The 20,401-nt window shown below is 51.9% G+C and overlaps 1 protein-coding gene across 2 annotated transcripts in view; it reads left to right on the top strand.

The window, feature by feature from the left end:
- RBFOX3 (RNA binding protein, fox-1 homolog (C. elegans) 3) overlaps positions 1-20,401 on the top strand; it is a 431,835-nt gene that overhangs the window by 199,568 nt on the left and 211,866 nt on the right. For both annotated transcript variants that reach the window (XM_011957187.1, XM_011957113.1), the window contains exon 3: positions 9,131-9,236. The gene's annotated coding sequence lies outside the window, so the exon portion shown is untranslated. The remainder of the gene's footprint in view (positions 1-9,130; positions 9,237-20,401) is intronic.

The following is a 20,401-nucleotide window of genomic DNA, read 5'->3' as shown; positions in this document are numbered from 1 at the left end:
CTGCAGACGTCCTGAGCAACAGTCCCTGGCTGGGAGCAGAGGCGGTAGCTATAGGCCCTGCCCAAGGGCGCTGCCCACAACTCAGGTGGGCCCTGAGTCTGCAGTGAACTGGGCAGCACCACCCACAGCCTGCTGGCCTGGCCCCATCTACTTGCTGGCCTGGGCTTGGGGTGGTGTTCTCTGGAAACTTCTCTCTTTGTTTCATGGGTGATGTTCAATCTTCCCGAAAGAGGACCCTGCAGAGTTCAGAGCAACTGCCAGACAGTCACAAAGCCACTACATAGCCTCGTCCTCAGCCCCAGCCCCTCTACCCTCCACCATCACCAGCCACACCTTCTCCTCTTCTGCGCAGCCTCTCTTGCCCTCTCCAATTTTTACTTGGCAAATTATACCCTGGTGCTCCCAGCCTGCTCAGTGGGTGCTGTCAGGCCTTGGCAGATTCCAGTGCCAGCAGCAGGGGGCACAGACACTTGCAAAGGGGAACTAATAGGAAATGAAATCGCTTTCCTCCCCCAAAGACCCCTCCCAGCACTGCCGGCAGACCCACCGCTTGAGGAGTGAATTGTTTCCAATCCAATCTGGTGTTTATTGAAGTGTCCTCCAGGGTTAGCTCGGGAGGCCTCTCCCCAGCCCCTTCCATGTGGCCTTATTTACCAGAATCCCCTCGGCGCGCCATTTAAGCGTCTCCATTAACATTTCCTGCATCTTGCTCATTGCAAGCAAGGCCCTCAGAGACCCCCAGGGTGGCGGCACGGCGGCAGCCCACAGAAACGCCAGGCTTATTTTAATTGGTTTGAAACTGTTGCTGTCGACCACAGAGGGGTCCCTTTCCTTGAGTAATGACCTGGAATTTGATCATGCGGCTTTTATGAGCTTGTAACACGGAAAGTGTAACCGTGTGAGATCAAAGCAAGGACCAGGGTGCACATCTGTCTGGCTGCAGTGGCCAGCAAGTGTGAAGGCACAGCCTGGGAGACACCACTCTTCCCCCACCCCTGCGGGCCGCATCTATCTGGGGATGGGAGAGGTGGCTCTTTTCACATCCCCTCTGGCTTCCTTGTCAGCCTGCAGATGGTGGCGTGAGAAGAGGGAAAGCCACCTCTGCATCCAGCAGCTTTTGACCTCTTTCTCAGTATGGAGAATGCTTTGCTCAGAAGACAAGGGTCTGAGTCCCTAGAGAGAAGGATGCAGGGGAGCCTAGTTCTTGGAGACACAAATGGTCTAGAGGCCGTCACTAGGGATGAAATGGCTCTCCCTTCCTCTTGGGAAGTGGCTCCCTCTGGAATCACACCATCGTGTACATCATCCATTTACTTGGTCGTCAGGCCACCAACTGATGAGATTCTATGGAGCCACTAATCATATCAAACACTGTGCTTTTGACACCAGCTCTGTGTCACGCATGTATAATCAGGGTCTGTCACTCCTGCAGGGGGCCATCAATCTAACCATGCTCATCTCAAAAAATTTTTGGAGCATTTTTATAATTGAGGTAAAAGATAAACATCTATCTTCCTCTACCTGCAATTAACAATAACTAACGCTTTGTTCTCTTGCATTAGTCTTAAAAAGGAAAAAGGGAAGGAAGCATCACAAAGTCCAAGTCCCCTTCCAGCACAACCAGCCCCATTCCCCTCCACACCCAGAGGCCGCTCTGAGCGTCGATTTGGCGTCTATTATTTCCGTCCCTTGAAAAAAGCACTTACACACACATGTAAGTGTGGACCAGAGCTCACACTGTTTTATACCTTCTTCAAATGCACATGTATGGCCTCTTTCTTCAACTTGCCTCTTTGACTGAACATGGTTTCTGCAGCTCGGGTGTGTCTCTGATACATTCCTGTTACCTACGGTAGAGAATCTGACTTAAAAACTCTCCCCATTTTCTTTATCCACTCTTTCATTCATGAAACTCCCAGTGGTTTGCGAAGTGCGGCTATTTTGGAGAATGCCGAGTGAGTCTTGGTGGCTGCCTCCTGTCTCAGGCGTGTACCTGGCTGCGAGGGGCCGATCTTGTCCGGGTCCTGCTGAGGGCATCTGGACCTGCCACCAGCTCCGTATGCGATCCCAGTCTCCTCCCAGCATCACTGACACTGAGGCTGATGGTTCTCACTCTACCCACGAGAGAGCCCAGCTCTGGCGTGCTGTGTTTGTTGCGGCTGCCTGACGGCCATGCCTCTCTCCTCTGCTTCTCAGCAGGTCTTGGGGTCCTGCACACTCCCAGGGAGCCGCGGTCACCCCAGCTCCTACTTTCTCACTCAGGAAAGCAGGCTGTACCTCAGAAAGATTTAGAGTAAACCATGAAGCTGTTTTAGTGAAAAAAAACAACCTAAGTGACCCATTCAGAAAATAAAACAACATAAGTGACCCATTCAGAAAATAAAAAACATAAGTGACCCATTCAGAAAAAAAAACAACATAAGTGACCCATTCAGAAAAAAAACAACATAAGTGACCCATTCCGAAAAAAAAAACAAAAAACAAAAAACCGTAAGTGAGACTCATTCAGAAACTTCTGGGCTTTCTTGTTAGACCCCATTGTCTGTAGCCCCCTCAATGAATGATCATGAGCCTGTGACTGAAATGGCATGTCAGGGCTGTGACCCCTCGCTGCCCTCTGAGGCTCTCTGGCTACCTGGGCCCCCAGGCCAGTTAGCAGAACCACGGACCCTCCCAGCAGTTGCAGGCAAGAGCCAGACATGCAAGTGAAGATAAACAGCATCCTCTTTTCAGAGGCTGAAGGTATTTGGTGTGGACACACAGCAGCTCCCGGAGGTGGGAGGACAGAGGAGGCAGAGGAGCCTCTCGTCTTGGCGGGTTGTGGTGGGCTCAAGATCTGGGCTCTGAAACTTGGGAGCAAGTGGCCCCCCTAGGCAGAGATGCTGCTGCCCCAGGAACCTTGCTGTGAGGTTGGGGCTGAAGCCACAGCCCCCAAGGATCTGGGGGTGGGAAGGGGAGGCTCTGAGCAAGGGGTACCCATGGCAGAGCACAGGCCTGGCCTGGCCTCACTTTATCTCCAGGAAGAAAAGATGAGGCCCTGAGCAGCCCATCCCTCCCTCACTCCCCTGAGTGTGTTACTGGACTCTCATCAGGATTATGGGGGCTCTGGCTGCTCCCCTACACTGACCAGAGTCCTGGATGGTTGGGCCTGGGACCTGCAGGAGGGTCTGGGTGAGACCTCAGGGTGGGAACAGGTAAACAGGCCCAGCCTAGGCTGGCTAAATGAATGAGTACATGAATGAGTGAGTGAAGAAGTGAGGCATGGGCCCAGGCCGCTATATTCACTGTGCTTCACGGGGAGGTCCGTGCTCTGGACGTTTGTGGGGACATCTGTCCCATCTTTGGTCCTTCACTAAGAAAGGCCCTGGAGTCAGGTCAGGCCTCCCCCAGCCCTGTCTGCCCTACCCCTTTGATAATTCTCAGCCCACTGGGGTATGCAAGAGCCTGGGAGGTGCCAGAAGCAAAGGGGGCCAGCTATGAAAGAGTTCACATTGCAGATGGGGAAACTGAGTCTGCAGCTGGCTGACCTTGGGGAGAGCGAGAGCAATGTGGAGGTGCCACGCTGGGCTCTCTAGCCAGATTCCCTGGGTTTGGGTCGCAGCTCTGCCAGCATGCAGGCTGTGTGCCTTGGAGTGGGCTCTCCCAGCATCCTACATCTCAGCTTCCTTCTGGGGTCACTGAAAGGGTTAATGAGTTCCGCTGCAGAAAGGACTTCCCTGGGTCCCAGTGTGGCCCTGCAGCGCTGTCTAAGCTGCCTGTCCTTTCTCTCCCACTCCCGCCAGCTCTCTCCCCCTGGAGGAGACCACAGCAGCCACAGAAAGCTGCCCCTCCATCCTCACATGTGCTCAGGCCAAGGAAGACCCGCGGGCAGCCACAGCACAGTTTATTAAGCCAATAAAATCTTAAGTGCATGAGCTCTGGAGACCCGTGAGGTCTTTTTATGTGCATGAAGGAGCTGGAGGGTTTCCTGGGCCTGAGTCTTTCTTGCTGCTTGGAACAGGTGGGTGTACAGCAGTCTGCCTTCTCCCCTGCGTCCCCATCCCAGGAAGGTACCTGTCACCTGACAGCCAGCCCCACCACCTGCCCCCACCTTGGGGACCCTGGTCTGGTCTGGCCTAGTATCTTCACTCAGACATTCCAAGAGCACAGGACAGAGCCCAGCAGACTCATGCTCCTGCCTTCGCAGTGCATCTGGTGGCCTGCCTCCTGCCTACCACACCTCATCCCATCAAAAGTGCTCAGGCCACAGCCCCTTCCTCATCTCTGCTGCACCCTAGAAAGGCGGGTCAGGCCGTGGCTTGCTGCCGCCTGCTCTCTGTCTCATTGAGAATCTCCCCTCGCCCTCTTTTTAAAAAAATCTATTTTCCTTGTCTCTCCCCCTGCCTGCTCCCCTTTTCTTCCCAGCCCTCTTCTTTGTCTCCTGAAACTTCTCCTGGTGTGCCTAATTCCTGGAGGCTACAGTGGCTTTGGAGAGGCAGCCCCACCTCGCTGTGCACACACAACCCTGAGAATCGATTCAGAAAACGATTAGTTACAGTACAGTAGCGCTGCTAACTGTGGCATTTTGCTTTGCAGTTATTGATACATCATCAGAATTGAGAAGCGATAGGAAGGAGGAGGAGAAGGGAGAGGGGAGACGCCTGTCCTGAAATGTCAGCTCTGACGGGGAGGGATTTTCAGGCCCGAGTGAAGCTGGCACCTGGGTTGTCCTCATCACAGCTGTGCCTGACTTTACATAGGTTCAGGAGGGACAGTTTGTTCCAGGTTCGTGAAAGTGCAGTCCTTGCCCCCAAGCAGACAGGAGGCCTCAGGCTGCCTCCTTCCCCTTCCTGTTTCTGCCATCATGGGGCACAACTTCATATTCCACCAGCCAAGACTGCATGCTGGGCAGAGCATGGGGAGGTGGGATGTCTGGTTCTGTTGATGGACAGGGTCAGCTCCAGGAACCCAATCTGGGAGAGATCCCAGAGGCCCTAGGTAGGTAGGTAGGTAAGTAGGTAGGTAGGTAGATAGATTAGATAGATAGATAGATAGATAGGACAGACCGAGTTTCAGGAATTAGGTCACGTTGTTGTGAAGGCTGCCGAATCTGAACTCTATAGGATGGGTGGACAGGCTGGAACCTCAGGCATGAATTGGTGCTTCAGTCTTTTTTTTTTTTTTTTTTTTTTGAGATGGAGTCTTGCTCTTCTCACCCAGGCTGGAGTGCAGTGGTGCAATCTCGGCTCACTGCAACCTCTGCCTCCTTGGTTCAAGTGAGTCTCCTGCCTCAGCCTCCTGAGTAGCTGGGACTACAGGTGCCCACCACCATGCCTGGCTAATTTTGGTATTTTTAGTACAGACAGGGTTTCGCCATATTGATCAGGCTGGTCTCAAACTCCTGACTTCAGGTGATCCACCTGCCTCAGCCTCCCAAAGTGCTAGGATTACAGGCGTGAGCCACTGTGCCTGGCTGGTGCCGCAGTGTTGAGGCAGAATGTTTTTCCCCAGATAACCTTAGTTTTTGCTGTTAAGGCCTTTTGACTGACTGGATGAAGCCACCCACATTAAGAAAGGCCATATCCTGTGCTGAAATCAACTGACTTTAGGCATTAGCCAGTTACCAAGTACCACCCCAGCAACACCTAGGTCTGTGCTGGACTGAATCCCAGGGCACAAGAGCCTGGCCAAGTGGATGCATAACACTGACCATCAAATGCCCCAAGACCCCAAGAGCTGATGACTAGGGTTCAATGAATGGGCCTAGAGGGCAGTAAACTCCTGGAAACAGCAATGTTTCTGTGTGTTATGGAAAATTGGCTCCTAACTTGCATTAGATGTTTTTTGTTTTTTTGTTTTGAGACAGAGTCTGGCTCTGTTGCCTGGGCTGGAGTGCAGTGGCCGGATCTCAGCTCACTGCAAGCTCCGCCTCCCGGGTTTACGCCATTCTCCTGCCTCAGCCTCCCGAGTAGCTGGCACTACAGACGCCAGCCACCTCGCCTGGCTAGCTCTTTTTGTATTTTTTAGTAGAGATGGGGTTTCACCGTGTTAGCCAGGATGGTCTCGATCTCCTGACCTCGTGATCCGCCCGTCTCAGCCTCCCAACGTGCTGGGATTACAAGCTTGAGCCACCGCGCCTGGCCGCATTAGATGTTTAATGCCGAGGCAGCGCTGGGGGGTGACTTGTCTCTGCTACCGGTGAGCAATGGAGCCGTGCTCCCCCCACAGAAAGGCCGGGACAGAGGCTGGGGAATACAGGAGGAGGGCGGAGGTCCTTCTCCTCTGTGAGCCTGCAGGAGCTCCACCTCCCTGACAGGACAGGACCCTTGGCAGGGGGGAAATGGACAGCCGCTGCTGACTGTCCTGGGAGCAGGACAGAGCTAGGGGGTGGGTAGGAGAGAAAAGAGAGACAGGGGTGGGAGGGGCCCATGGCAGCCTGTGCTGGGAGGAGTGCAGAAAAAAGTCTACAGGAGCCTCAAGCTTGGTGACAGATTGCTCTAGGGACAAGAGGAGGTCTCGCCCTGGCCTGGGTGGGCTGGCGGGGCTGAGGTGTGCACCGGTCATGGGGAGAGGACCCTGGAAAGGAGGTAAAACTGACTGTGAAGGGCCTGGACCCCCAGGCTCAGGAATCTGGACTTAACCCCCAGGCCTTGAAGGGAGCTTCAAGAGACTTTAAACAACTTTGTGCTTTAAAAATCTACTCTAGGGACAGGGTGGGGAATGTATGCTAAGGAGGCCATGCTACTGGTAGGGAGTGCAAATAGGAGTTGGAATACTGCGTCTGGGGTAGCCATGCATTCACACATTTATCCCTCGTTCCTCATTCCCTGAGCATCTGTGGCTTGCCAGGCCCTACTCGGGTACAGAGACCGCGCGGCAGCTCCACGTGTCCTTGGGAAACTTCCATTTTAGGGCCTTGTGCGCAAATAAAGACAATGACGACACTACTTTATGACTGTGGGGTATGAAGAATTACCTGAGACTGGGTAATTTATAAAGCAAAGAGCTTTCATTGACTCACCGTTCTTCACGTCTGGGGAGGCCTCAGGAAACGTACAATCATGGCTGAAAGTGAAGGGGAAGCGAGGTGCGCCTTACATGGTGGCAGGAGATGAGAGCGAGGGGGGAGCTGCCAACTACTTTTAAACCATCAGATCTCACGAGAGCTCACTCACCATCACAAGAACAGCACGGGGGAAACCATCCCCGTAATCCAGTCACCTCCCACCAGGTCCCTCCCTCAACACGCGGGGATCACAGTTCCAGATGAGATTTGGGCGGGAACACAGGGCCAAACCATATTACGGTGCGACGGGTCCTGAGCAGAAGCGGCAGGGATGGGGCGGGGGCTTCCGGTACAATGGCTGGGGGCTTCTCCGAGGGGAGGCCTGAACAAGCAGGTGTCACCCAACACCTGGAGGAGGGGACAACATGTGCAAGGACCCTGAGGTCAAATCCAACCAGAAGGCCCCCATGGGTGGCGCAGAGGGAGCAAGGAGCAGGTGTGAGAAGCAGCGTTGGGAGTGGGAAGGTGAGGCGTGTGCAGGGGATGGGGCGGTGCCCACAGGGCCGGAGCCGCCGTGTGGGAGAGGAAGTCTCAGGAGAGGTGGAGAGGGGAAGAGTCCAAAGTTTCAGTGGAGACCCCGATCATGTGACGCCCCCTTCCTGCCCTGTCTTCCTTCCTCCTTCCTGTGCAAAATCCACTCTCAGGTGCTTTGAGGAACACAAGCCACGTGAGGCTCTGTTTTAGCGGGCTGGGGTTGCTATAACAAGATGTCATAGACTGGGTGGCTTAAACAACAAACTTTTATTTTATTTTATTTTATTTTATTATTTTATTTTATTTTATTTTATTTTTTGAGACAGAGTCTTGCTCTGTTGTCCAGACTGGAGTGCAGTGGTGTGATCTCAGCTCACTGCAATCTCTGCCTCCCAGGTTTCAGCGATTCTCTTGTCTCAGCCTCCCTAGTAGCTGGGACTCACCACACTCGGCTAACTTTTGTATTTTTAGTAAAGATGGGGTTTCACCATGTTGGCCAGACTGGTCTCAAACTCCTGGCCTCAAGTGATCCCCCTTACCTCGGCTTCCCAAAGTGCTGGGATTACAGGCGTGAGCCACCATGCCTGGTCCAACAGACATTTACTTCTTACGGTTGTGGAGACTGGGAAATCCGAGATCCAGGTGCCAGCAGATCTGGTGTATTGTCACCGGGGGGTTGGGGGGTTGTAGGTGGGGAGAGGGGAGGGAGAGGAAGACAGACACTCTTATGAGGGCACTCATCCCGTTCAGAGAGCCCCACCCTCATGACTTTATGACCTCCCAAAGGCCTCACCTTCAAATACCATCACATGCGGCCTTTGAGGGAACAGGAACACTCGGACCATGGCTGACTCAGTCCCTGCTCACAGCCAACACAGATCAGCAGAGTGAGCCGCTGACAGGCAGAAGCCAGGTGCCCCGTTGACATTGCCCCCACCCAGTGTCTAGCAGGGAGGCCTGGTGGCCAGAGGCCTTCACACTGTCAACCCCAGAGAAGCCTAAGACCAAGAAGGAGAAGCCACGGCTGCTCGTGACCCTGATGGGTTCTGATGAGAAAACAGCCTTGCTTCCCATCCAGGACCTAGCTAGGCCGCAAGTGCAAACCACGGGGGCTGCTCAACCCACGCGGCCGTTACAGTTTCCTCTCGGATGCAGCCCAGCACTTGGGAGCTGGGCCTGGTAATGGGGCTGGTGCTGAGGATTCATCCCCAAGGAGGCTCTGCCGGTGTGAGAGAGACCGGGGGCCCACCTTGGGGACAGGCGATTGGGCCATTCCCCCATCGGTCCAACCTCCAGCCTGACCCCATGACCTGCTGGCACTCTCCCCTCTGACCCCAGCTTCGGTTTTGATACCGTGAGTCTCACCTGCAATATCCGGGGCTGCAGAGCTGGAAGCATCTTCTACCCATGAGGTGGTAGACAGGGACACCTTCTTGCAGCTTCTCCCAGCCTAATGCATTCCTGTTTGTATCGTTCAAAAGACATAGTTCCCATGACACTCTGTCCTGTAATATTTTCAATCAAGAGTGCGGGAGAGCGTGCATCTGATGCACTCCAGATATTCAGAGATTGAAAATCGTTTTGTTCTCTTGTTTTCTTTTTAAAATGCAGCGTGAAGTCAGAACAGCCAGAGGAAATTCTGCCACCATTTTCCCAGAGCTGGTCTGCAGCCCCTCCATCTGGGAACCTGCTCCTGGAGTCATCCCTCTGCAAACAGGTATGAACCTCTCTACACAGTGCTTTCTGCTCCCCCCGAGCTGGTTCTCAGATGGGGGCTTCTTCCAGGCCTCGGGGTGGCCCACCACCATGAGGGGCGATGAGTGAGGGTGTCTGCAGGGGGAGCTTTGGTCTGCAGAGAGGAGGGTCCCCACCATGGGGTTCCCCAACTCCTCTGTGCTTTTCACCTGCCCTTCTCTAGTCCCCTCACTAAAATGCAAATCAGTGAGTGTATAATAGATAATTAATAGACTGATCAGCCAGCAAGGGAGGTAAGTAGATAAATAATTTTAATTATCCTTGGGTTGCCCATAAATTCCCTCACTGCCTTTTTATTAAACTCTGTTTACAGGAGTCATTTATATTGCATGTCATTTCGCCTCCCCCGCCTCCTGGGTGACTCCCACTGGGGCTGACCTAGGATGGAACAGGACTGCGTGACCGCAAGATCTTCTCCTGGTAGAGCTTGTCCTGGGCACAGGTGTCAAAAAACTTTGCCCAGGTGGCCAGCTGGATGGCAACAGGGCGGACGCACACAGCTCACACGAGGCCCTCCTTCTGCGCCCCGAGGTGGCCGCAGCCTATATTTAGGCCTGAGTCGGAAACCTTTATTATACTTGGCACCTGTGCTGTAGGTATGAGCTCATTCTTCTCCCCAGGGATGGCCTTAGCCTATTAATAGCCTTGGCTGAGGTTCCCTCCTTGCTCCGAGTGCCAAGAGAGAAAGTGGGTTAATAAATATCAAAGAATACTCCCTCAGAGGGCCTGGGGCCAGACTCTCCCAGACTCTCCAGGAGTCGTGGATGTCGGGCCCCAGACCAGGAGAGGGGTTCCCTTTTCCCCCAGCCTCTCATCTTCCTCCTGACAGAGGCCCAACGCCCAGGCTGGCAGGTCTGAGGACCAGGCATGGCAAAGCTCTCCCAGGTGCTGTCAAGCTGGGGGTAGAGGAGGGCACCCGGCACGGGAGGCCGAGGAGGTTGGCATCTGGGCAGTGGAGAGAGGGAGGCAGGGAGGGCACCCTCCTTCTTGCCTGCACCCTCTCCCGTCCTTCTGCCGACTCAGCAGCGTGGAAGGGAAAGGGAGGAAGTGACCTTGGGATGGCCCCCAAGGAAGACCCTACCCTCATCCTCTCCCAGGCCTGGAGGCTGCGGCAGGAATTGTTTAGCCTGAGTTGGAAACAGTAAGAGAAGGGAGCCCCAGGAACAAAGCAGGGAGGGGAGGGGCGCTTCCAAGGGCAGGTGTGCCAGGGTGGGCTGGCAACAGGCTCCATTGCACTTGATTAGCCGAATTCCAAGAGAGTCACACGCGTGCGGGCCGTGGCTGGCATTCTGCATGGATGTGTGAGGCGCCCTGGCCTGGCGCATTGTCAGCTAGCACTGTTGAGTGGCTTGGGTTGGGGAAATGTCTCACAGCCCCGTCTCATTTACTTTCTGCCGCTGCCGTGCGTGGGTGCTCTTAGCAGGACTCAGGGAGGTCACAGGCACCCAGCTGGGAACTGGCAGAGCTGAGGTCAGACTGGGGTTATCTGGCCGCAGCAGCCGCTGCCTGTAGGCCTCAGGTCAGGATGTTTTCTGCGGAGCATGGGGCCCTACTGGCTAGATTTTGTCTATGTTTTCTGGCTTTCACCCGCTGGACATGAAGTCAGACTGCGGATGCTGCTGCTTTTATGAAACTCGACCCTAGCTGAGCTCTAGCACGGCGGCCAGTGACGGCAGAGTTTGGACAGTCTCCAGTCACTGGCTAGCACAACCGCTGCCCAGGGCTGGACGCTAGAGGCTACGGTAGGTCAGCCCTGGATGGTTAGCCAGGTTGTGCACTCTCTGCTGGTTGTTCTGCTCTCCTTGGAGGGAGGCTGGCTGCCCACGGCAGAGAGGGAATTCAGGCTGAGCAAACGAAAAGGCCTTTTTAAGTTTCATTCAATGGAATTAAAATCTGAAAAATGGCCCAGTGGAGGCTCCCTGCCCTTTCAGGAGTTTGTTCAGCTCAGAGCTGTGCAGCTGGTCCAGCCCCCGCCCCAACCCACACAGGCTGTATGGGAGGAAGACAAAGGGCCAAGGGAGAGGCAGAAAGATTTGACCATGACTTCCCCAAAGTCTTTTTCCCCTGTTCAGGGGCTTGCTGGAGGGGGCAGCCGAGCGCATTTCACATCTGTCTGTCCAGAGGAGGCGGACAAGGGGGGCAGGGCTCTGCCCTGTCTTGGGAAATGTAGGTGGAAACACGTGGCTCTGAAACTAAACAGCAAGCCCCAAAGGGATGGCTGTGCGTCGTCTTGATTTTTCTGATTATTTTTAGGGTTTTTTATTTTCTGATTATTTTTAGGGTGGACCTTTTTAGGGTTTCTCATCTGATTCTGTTTTGGGAAGTTGGGTGGGTAGAAAAGAAAAACATAATGATTGAAAGGCAGGACGAAACTGATCCCTTCATCCCAGTAATAGCTATGATGGCAGGGCTTGGCTGGTCGCAGGATTCCAAGTCCCCTGCCCCCACCTCTCCCTTTCCCCACCACACAGGCAGGAACCCTTTACTGGCTCTGCTTCATCTGCCTGATCTTCAGGAACTGAGCCACTGGGGGCCACCATCGTAGGGGCTGATGATTGATTAAAAATAGCCAGAGCTGTGCTTCCTGCCCTGGCCAGGCGGCGGCCCCCCATCCTCCTGAAACAGCATCCTCTGAGAGCAGGGCCACAGCGGAGTCCACCCAGCCCTCTAAGCATGGGGCTCAGGATAGCGTCCGTGGAAAATGATGGAGTGCTCCAGTGTGAGACACAGTGGAGGGAGGAGGCAAGTGAAGGAGGTGAGGGATTTGATTCTCCCACAGACACAAGCAAGTGTAAGCAAGACTCTGCCTCGAGAACACGGCGCCCGTTTCACGGCCGGCTCTCCCTCATGCAACCCAACAGCCACCAGCACCTTCCAAGAATCAGAGACCCCGGCTTTGACTTCATTCCTCTTTTATTCTAGTCCCATCATCTTCCCTCCCCTGGGGTTAGGAGGGTCTGGGGACCTTCAGCAAGATCAATAATTTTCTTTTTCAATTAAAGTCAGGTCAGTATATTTTTATTATTACACAAGAAATAGATGTTTTTGTGGAAAATACAGACAAGAAAAACAAAGAAGTATCAATCTGTCTGAAATAACGGCAGCTCACACCTTGGTGTGTGTGTGATGTGTGTGTGATCTTCTAGCAATAATTTTTAACCCAAAAGAGTATGAAAATCCTTCTGCAAAAACAGGATCATGCTATATGTATTTATATATGCACATATATATCAAAATATATAGGTACATATATTTATATTATATGTACATATATTTATATTATATATGTACATATATATGTATGTATATACGTATATTTACATGTGTATGTATATACATATATATATTTTGTTTTGTAACCTGTTGTTGCTAGACAGTATTTTTAGGAGCATATTTGTAGGTTGCTATTAACCTCATTCTTCATGATTGAATATCATTCCATTGCATAGAAAAACCATAACCAGTCCCTCAAGCCTGTTTGCAAATACTAAGACAGGCATTAGCCACCAACCCTATTTCCAAAACGCTGTGCTACACTCTAAGAAACAAGAAGATTAATTTTCCAAACAGGAATTAGAAAATGATTATTCACATTATAAAGGAGTCTGCAAACATATACTCCAAAGAGCTTCTTTGAGAAATGGGCTCCCTGGGGCATTAAAACTTCATATAATGGATAAAACCCCAAGTCGCAGGCAGCTGTGTAGTGGGTGGTTCATCTGACTTCATGTTCCTTTCCCTCATAGAGATCCTTCCCAGGTCCTCCAGCTGCATGTATGGCCAAGTACACACACACACACACACACACACACACACACACACACACACGCACACACACACACACAGGCCGACATGCACACATGCATGCAAACACGTGCACACTGTGTGCCGCACACGCAGGTGCATACACACACGTACATGCACCTAGTGTGTGGAAGCTTCTCTTCATTGTCAGCTGAAAGGTGATGTTAATTAATTCATTATTAATCACATCTATTTATCAGATGGTCTGCCCCTAGCCACCATTCCTGGGGAAGAAACTATCATTTCTCTCTAAAAGATAAAGGGAAATAGATGTTGATGAGTCTGGGCAGGTCAGTGCTTCCAGCCCATGTGACTCATTATTTCAGGAGGCAAGCAGACAAACCTTAGAAGAGAAAATGCTCAGGGGACTTTTAATAAAATCAGGTTTAAAAGAAACCCAAATCCCTGGCCTACAGGTTAGAGTCTCCAGGCTCAGCACCTGAGGGGGCACAAGGTGGTGAGCATCTTTGCCCTAACAAGTCCAGCTGAAGACTCCTGAGACCCCCACTTCCCCAAGACCACTCAGAGGATGCTGCCCACAGGCAAAGCGTTTGTGTGTATATTTATGCAACCATATACCACATAAGCAGTAAACATATTTCTGGTATATTTCTATTCAGTTTCAGGTATATATATTTCTAAAATAATTTGGTGAATTAAAAATAGTAGCATAAATGGACTATTATATTTGAGACAAGGTCTCATTCTGTCACACAAGCTGGAGTACAGTAGTGTGACTACAGCTTACTACAGCCTCTAGCCCCAGGCCCAAGCAATCCTCCTACCTCAGCCTCCCAAGTACCTGGGGCCACAGGTGCACACCATCAAAACCGGCTCATTTTTTAAAATCTTTTTTTGTAGAGATGGGGTCTCACTATGTTGCCCAAGCTGGCCTCAAACTCCTGGGCTCAAGAAATCCTCCAGCCTTAGCTACCCAAAGTGCTGGGATTACAGGCGTAAGCCTCTGTGCCCAGCCAAAATGGACCTCTTAAAGTGAACAACTCAGTGGTATTGAGTACATTCACCACCTCTGTCTCGTTCCCAAACATTTCCATCACTCCAAAGTCAAGCCCCTTACTTGGGACTATTTTAAATATTATTTTGTTTTAAAAGGCATCCCAACTACCACCAGTCAAAACCTTTGCAAATTTGGCCGGGTGCGGTGGCTCAAGCCTGTAATCCCAGCACTTTGGGAGGCCGAGACAGGCGGATCACGAGGTCAGGAGATCGAGACCATCCTGGCTAACACGGTGAAACCCCGTCTCTACTAAAAAAATAAAAATACAGAAAACTAGCCACGCGAGGTGGCGGGCACCTGTAGTCCCAGCTACTCGGGAGGCTGAGGCAGGAGAATGGCGTAAACCCGGGAGGCAGAGCTTGCAGTGAGCCAAAATCCGGCCACTGCACTCCAGCCTGGGCGACAGAGCGAGACTCTGTCTCAAAAACAAAACAAAACAAAACCTTTGCAAACCAAGGCAAGTTCAGTGGTAACCAAGGCAAGTTCAATGGTATATAAAGCCTGGGACTTGATGTCATTCATTCATTCACCCACTCATTTCTTTCACCATCTATTTTATTTCTTTTTCTGTTTTTTTTTTTTTTTTTGAGATGGAGTTTTGCTCTTGTTGCCCGGGCTGGAGTGCAATGGTGCGATCTCAGGTTCAAGCAATTCTCCTGCCTCAGCCTCCCAAGTAGCTGGGATTACAGGCGCCTGCTACCACGCCCGGCCAATTTTTTGTGTTTTTAATAGAGAAGGGGTTTCACCATGTTGGCCAAGCTGGTCTCAAATTCCTGACCTCAGGTGATCCACCCACCTCGGCCTCCCAAAGTGCTGGGATTACAGGCGTGAGCCACCGCACCCGGCCAACACCGTCTATTTCTGTAGTGCTTACCAGGAACCAGAAACATCTGGGTGGAACCCTGGCTCCGTCTTATTAGTGAGTGATCCTGGATCATGTACTTAACCTCTAGGTCTCAGTTTCTTATCCATGAAATGGGACAATAACATGCTTCTTGAAGAGCTGTTGATGGAAGGGGAGAGGTATTTATTTATTGTGTGGGAAGGAATCAGCACAGTGCCCAGCACGCAGTGAGAGCTCAGTGGGTGCACATGTTTGTTCACACTTGTTTTTAGTTATGTTAGAATACACAGAGCAAAAGCTGACATCTTGACCATCTTTAGTTCAGTGGTGTAAGTGCATTTACATTGTTGTGCAAAGATCACCACCCTCCGTCTCCTGAACTCTTCATCTTGCAAAGCTGAAACTCTGTTCCCATTAAATAATACCCCCCAGTTTAGAAACCACCCTCCTCCCCCAGTCCCTAGCAGTCCCCATCCCACATTCCATCTCTGTGAATTGGATGACTCTAGGGACCTCACGTGAGTGAGTATTTGTCCCTTGGAATCTGGCTTATTTCACTCAGCATAACATCTTCGGGGCCTATCCACATTGTGGCCTGTGTCAGGATTTCCTTCCTTTTTAAGGCCCCGTAGGTTCCAGTGTGTGGGTGGGGGAACCACATTCTGCTTCTCTGTCCATCCCTTGATAGACACCTTGGCTGCTGCCCCCTTTTGGCCACTGGGAGTAGTGCTGCTGCAGGTGGGTCTGAATTTTCATGACTGTCTTGACACTGTGTGATGGAAGATGGACTGACTTGGAAACTCACCTTCCAGCGAGGTTCTCCTCCCCTGCTTTCTCACACATAAAGGCAGAGCCTGTGAGACTGGCCTGCAGATGGCCTTTAGATGAGCAGGGTCAGAGCCTTGTCAAGGCGACCCTGAGTGCCAGACTGTTCGGAGTACACCTCTGTGGTCTCAGTCTTGAAAACACACATGCCACCGAGGCAATGTTCCTCCTGGTGCTACACAAGGCTTATCACTCTGGGAGACTTTGTCTTCTATTAGCCACTCAACCAGAGGGGTTCCAAGTCTGGGTGGGGTCCAGATGGACAACTCACAGCCCCAGAAGGCTGGGCCTAATTAAAGGGCTTGGTCCACATGTGCAAAGTCCTGGTTGACATAACGGGCTGGGACCAAGAAAGTCCCATACATTACATAGGCTGGGACCCAGAGAGTGGCCTCTGAGGCTCTCCCAGGTCCATCCCAGCAGGGGAGCATCTCCTAGCCAGAGGCCCCTCCCTGGGGCCTACGTATATTAAAACAAACGAAGTACAGGGACTGGGAAGGGGTGATCTGGTGGCCCGAAATATTTCAAGAGGTGATGGTGAGGAAAAAGGGCATGTTATCCAAAGTCAAGGCCAGAGTCAGGGCCCTGCATCAGCCCTGGCAGCTATGCCTCCCCTGTTTGGGACTTTGTTTATAAAAGCTTTGTGGCCCCCTCAGGAAGAATTTTCTGAAAAGGAAACACTGCAATGTCCATTTTCTCCCGAGACCCATTCATCTCTTCTAGAAACTTAAAATACATGTGCAGCCCCGGGTGCCTTACCAAGTTCTCCAGTGCAGGGGCACCGGGTCACGTCTGGGTGTCCCCCAGAGTCTCGAAACGTCAGCTTGGAAACTAGTCCCCTGAGGCATTCATCACATCAAGCAAAACAACAATAATAATAATAGTCACAGCAATATCATCTTTATCCAAAATGGTCTCTCCATCAGTTCTGGTAGAACACGCCAGTCCACGTTGCCCTGGCCTCCTGGTTCCATCACTGACTGTCTGGTAGGTCTTTCTGCTGTTCACAGTTAAGCTTATTTAACCCACACAGATTCTCTCCTCCTCCACGGTTTTCTCTCAAAGTCTATTTCTCTATTTCATTTTTATTAAGAAATCAAAGGGATTTTTTAAAAAAAATCAGGGCTCAAATTAGCAGGATCACATCTCCCCACTTCAGATGGAATCACCTGCTTTCCTTTCCAATTCTTCCCATCTCCACTGGATTCTGGGTGCTTCCCAGGGCAATATTGAGTGCTTGGGACCCATATCAATTCCCGGGAGCTACAATAACACAGCACAGACAGGGTGGCCCCAGCAAAGGAAATTTCTTCTCTCGTGGCTCCAGAGGCTGGAAGTCCAAGATCAAGGTGTTGGCAGGAACCAGGCACAGTGCCTCACGCCTGTAATCCCAGCACTTTTGGAGGACAAGGTGGGCAGATCACTGGAGGTCAGGAGTTTGAGACCAGCCAGGCCAACATGGCAAAACACTTTCTCTACTAAAAATACAAAAGTTAGCCAGGTGTGCTGGCAGGTTCCTGTAAGCCCAGCCACTCGGGAGGCTGAGGCGGGAGAATTTCTGGAACCTGGGAGGTGGAGGTTGCAGTGAGCCGAGATCGTGCCACTGCACTCCAGCCTGGGCCACAGAGTGAGACTCTGTCTCAGAGAAAAAAAAAAAAAGGTGCCTGCAGATTCCTTTGGAGGCCTAATCAAGGAAAGCTCATGTGGGGTATTGAGGAGCTGGCTAGACAGAGATGCTGGAGGCGGGGACATGGCCGTTCCCCTTGGCATGTAGATGCCGTCTTCTCCGTGTCCTCACGTGACCATCCCTCTGTCTGCATCTGTCCTAGTCTCCTCTTCTGGAGACCAGTCACTTTGGATTAGGACTCACCCTAATTAACTCAGTTTAGCCAAATTACCCCTTCGAAGTCTGTATCTCTAAACACAGTTGTCCCTTGGTATCCTCAGGGGGTTAGTTCCAGAAACCCTACGATCCGATGAAGCTCAAGCCCCTGGTATGAAATGGCATGGCCTCTGCATGTCACCCCCGTGCATCCTCCCGTACCCCCAGTAGGAAATGGCGTGGCCTCTGCGTGTAACCCACGTGCTTCCTCCGGTACCCCAGAGATCACCTCTAGGTGAGGCACAAGGCCTCATACAATGTAGATGCCATGAAAGTAGCAATTACACTGTATTTTTTCACTTCTGTTATTTGTATTGTTGTATCATTGTTTTTATTTATTTTTCTAATACTTTTGATCTGTGGTTGGTTTAAGCCACAGATGCAGAACTCTAAGATCCAGAGGGCTGCCTGTACAGTCCCATTTTAAGGAACCAGTGGTTAGGACTTCAACATAGGAATTTTGAGGGCACAAAACTCAGCCCCTAACAGAGCCCGATGCCATCCAGGGTTGTGTCGGGGAGTGCTGGACACGGTTTGCCGGGTTTCCTTTCAGGAATGGGACCCACCCCCACATCCCGCCCTCTCTGGCCTCTGTTTTGCCAGCACTGAGATACCGCACCTGGCCTCTTATTTATTAGTTCATTTCCCATGTCCCTCCCGTATTTCCGAGGCAGGCCGCATATGCCACCAGGGAAGATTTCAGCAATGCTGAATCCAAACAAACCTCTCCAGTTACAGACTCACGTCCTCCCGCCTCCCAGCCTTGCATCAGCAGGCCGCTGCCTGGTGCCACCACCCAGCCCTGATCGATCGTGCCACCAACACGGTCTGTTTGCTGCTGTCTTGTCCTGCCATCAAGGTCAACATCACTCGCATCCACCAGCAGTGGCGTGTTGCAGTGTTGCCCACACCACAGCCCTCCACCCACTTCCACTTCATTGGTTGAAAAACTGCTCCGGCTCCACCCCCCACCCCTGATACCTCAAACTCAGGGTATATAAGTGGGGGCAATGTCAAGAGGTGGGGCCCCCAGCTTCCCCAGCTGGACCCTGCCTGCAAGATGACCCTGGGATCTCAGGGGGAATCTTCTGACACATCACTGGCCTGAGATGACTTCATCGGCATGTTCTGGGGCTGCAGTGCCCTGCTGTTCTCCTGGTGTGCTGCATTCCACCAAGTTTGGTGACCTGGTGACCGCAGAATCTTCCTGACCCTCTCCATCAAGTGAAGCATTGGCTTGCTGCCCGCTGCACCCTTGGTCATGCTGCATCCTGGCCTGGAAAGCCCTTGTTAGTCAAAAGTTACTTGTCTTCTGATATTTAATCCAGGTGTCCTCCCCTGGAGAAGGTAGCTCCAACTCTCCCAGCACTGCGTCTCTGCTTTCTGCTCTCACACATCATGAAGCCAGCCTATGCCTCCAGTCTCTTCTCTACCAGGAAGGAGCAGCTAAAAGCCAAGATTTGTTGCTATTTAGCTTTGTCCCCCACCCACGCCTTCACAGTGCCCAACACTTATTTGGTGTTTAATAAACTGCCCATTAAATGCAGGCATAGCTCCTTTACCCTGGGGTGTTGCTCGATGGGGAGCTGCAAAGTAGCTGCAGATGCTTTTCTGACTTCCAGAAGACATTTCCAGTGTTCCTGGACTTGCTTGGTCTAAGCTGGCTCACATCTACCTTTAGCTGTTTGCTCTAAGATGCTGCTGAGTCCAATGACTTAACCCGAATGCATTTTATATTTGCTTGATGGCAAACTCTCCACAAAGAGAAGCTTCCAGAATGGGACACTAACACCCGTTACATCTTCCCAGACACATGCTTTGTTTGTAATTCATACGCTTTTTTTTTTTTAACTTGACCATTTGAGTATAGTCAGACAAATAGGCTTTTCTGCTCAACTGTCTAGAACAATTTCTAAAGAGTAGCTGGAGTGAGGTGGGGAAGCACCCAGTGCCTGAGTTACCCTATCCGCTCCTGTGGCCCAATTCCAAGGGCATAACTTCCTGAGGGCCACCCCCAAGTGGGCTGGGACCTATGGACTGGTCAGTGTGGCCAGCTGTTTTTATTATGAATAAACATGACTTGGGCCTGACCCCCACGTCCCTGGGAAAGGCACACTGTGCCCTGGCCTGTGGCCACCTGCTTTGTGGCAGGCACTGGGCCAGATTTACAGTGTCTGTCCTACATCAGCTTTGCTTCTTTCTCTTGGAGGTCAGAGCCCAGACTGCTCCTGGGACGCTGGGACTGCTGATTGGAAGGGGTCTCAGTGGTTCCAGGGGTATGGCCCAAGGAATCCACGTCACCAGGGAGAGATGAACCTCACCTGCTCTACTAGTTCCCTTTGGGGCTGGCCTGGGACGTGCAGCAGCACCCCAGCTTTGGTGCTTCCCAAAGGCACACAGCCCTCCACAGGGCTGGCTCACATGAGGGGCACCTTGGCCATAGATAAGCCTGCCTGGGAGGCTGGATCCCAAGGGGCCCATGGAAGGAGCACTCACTGAGTCCCTAGATGGGAGTCCAGGGTGTCAGCAGTTTGTTGGGAGTCATTCTCATTCAGCTTTTATGTGACCCCGGTCCCCAGCTCATGGCTGCTCAGAGAAGAGGAGGCTCTGCCAAGCTCCAGATGGGGCAGGTAGTGGGCCTTGGATGTCACTTTAAGAAAATGAATACTGTAATCCCAGCACTTTGGGAGGCCGAGACGGGCGGATCACGAGGTCCCGAGATCGAGACCATCCTGGCTAACACGGTGAAACCCC

Source organism: Colobus angolensis, unplaced genomic scaffold (genome assembly GCF_000951035.1).
Source record: "Colobus angolensis palliatus isolate OR3802 unplaced genomic scaffold, Cang.pa_1.0 Scaffold1, whole genome shotgun sequence".
Lineage (NCBI taxonomy): Eukaryota > Metazoa > Chordata > Mammalia > Primates > Cercopithecidae > Colobus > Colobus angolensis.
This window is presented reverse-complemented; position numbering and strand designations above follow the sequence as displayed.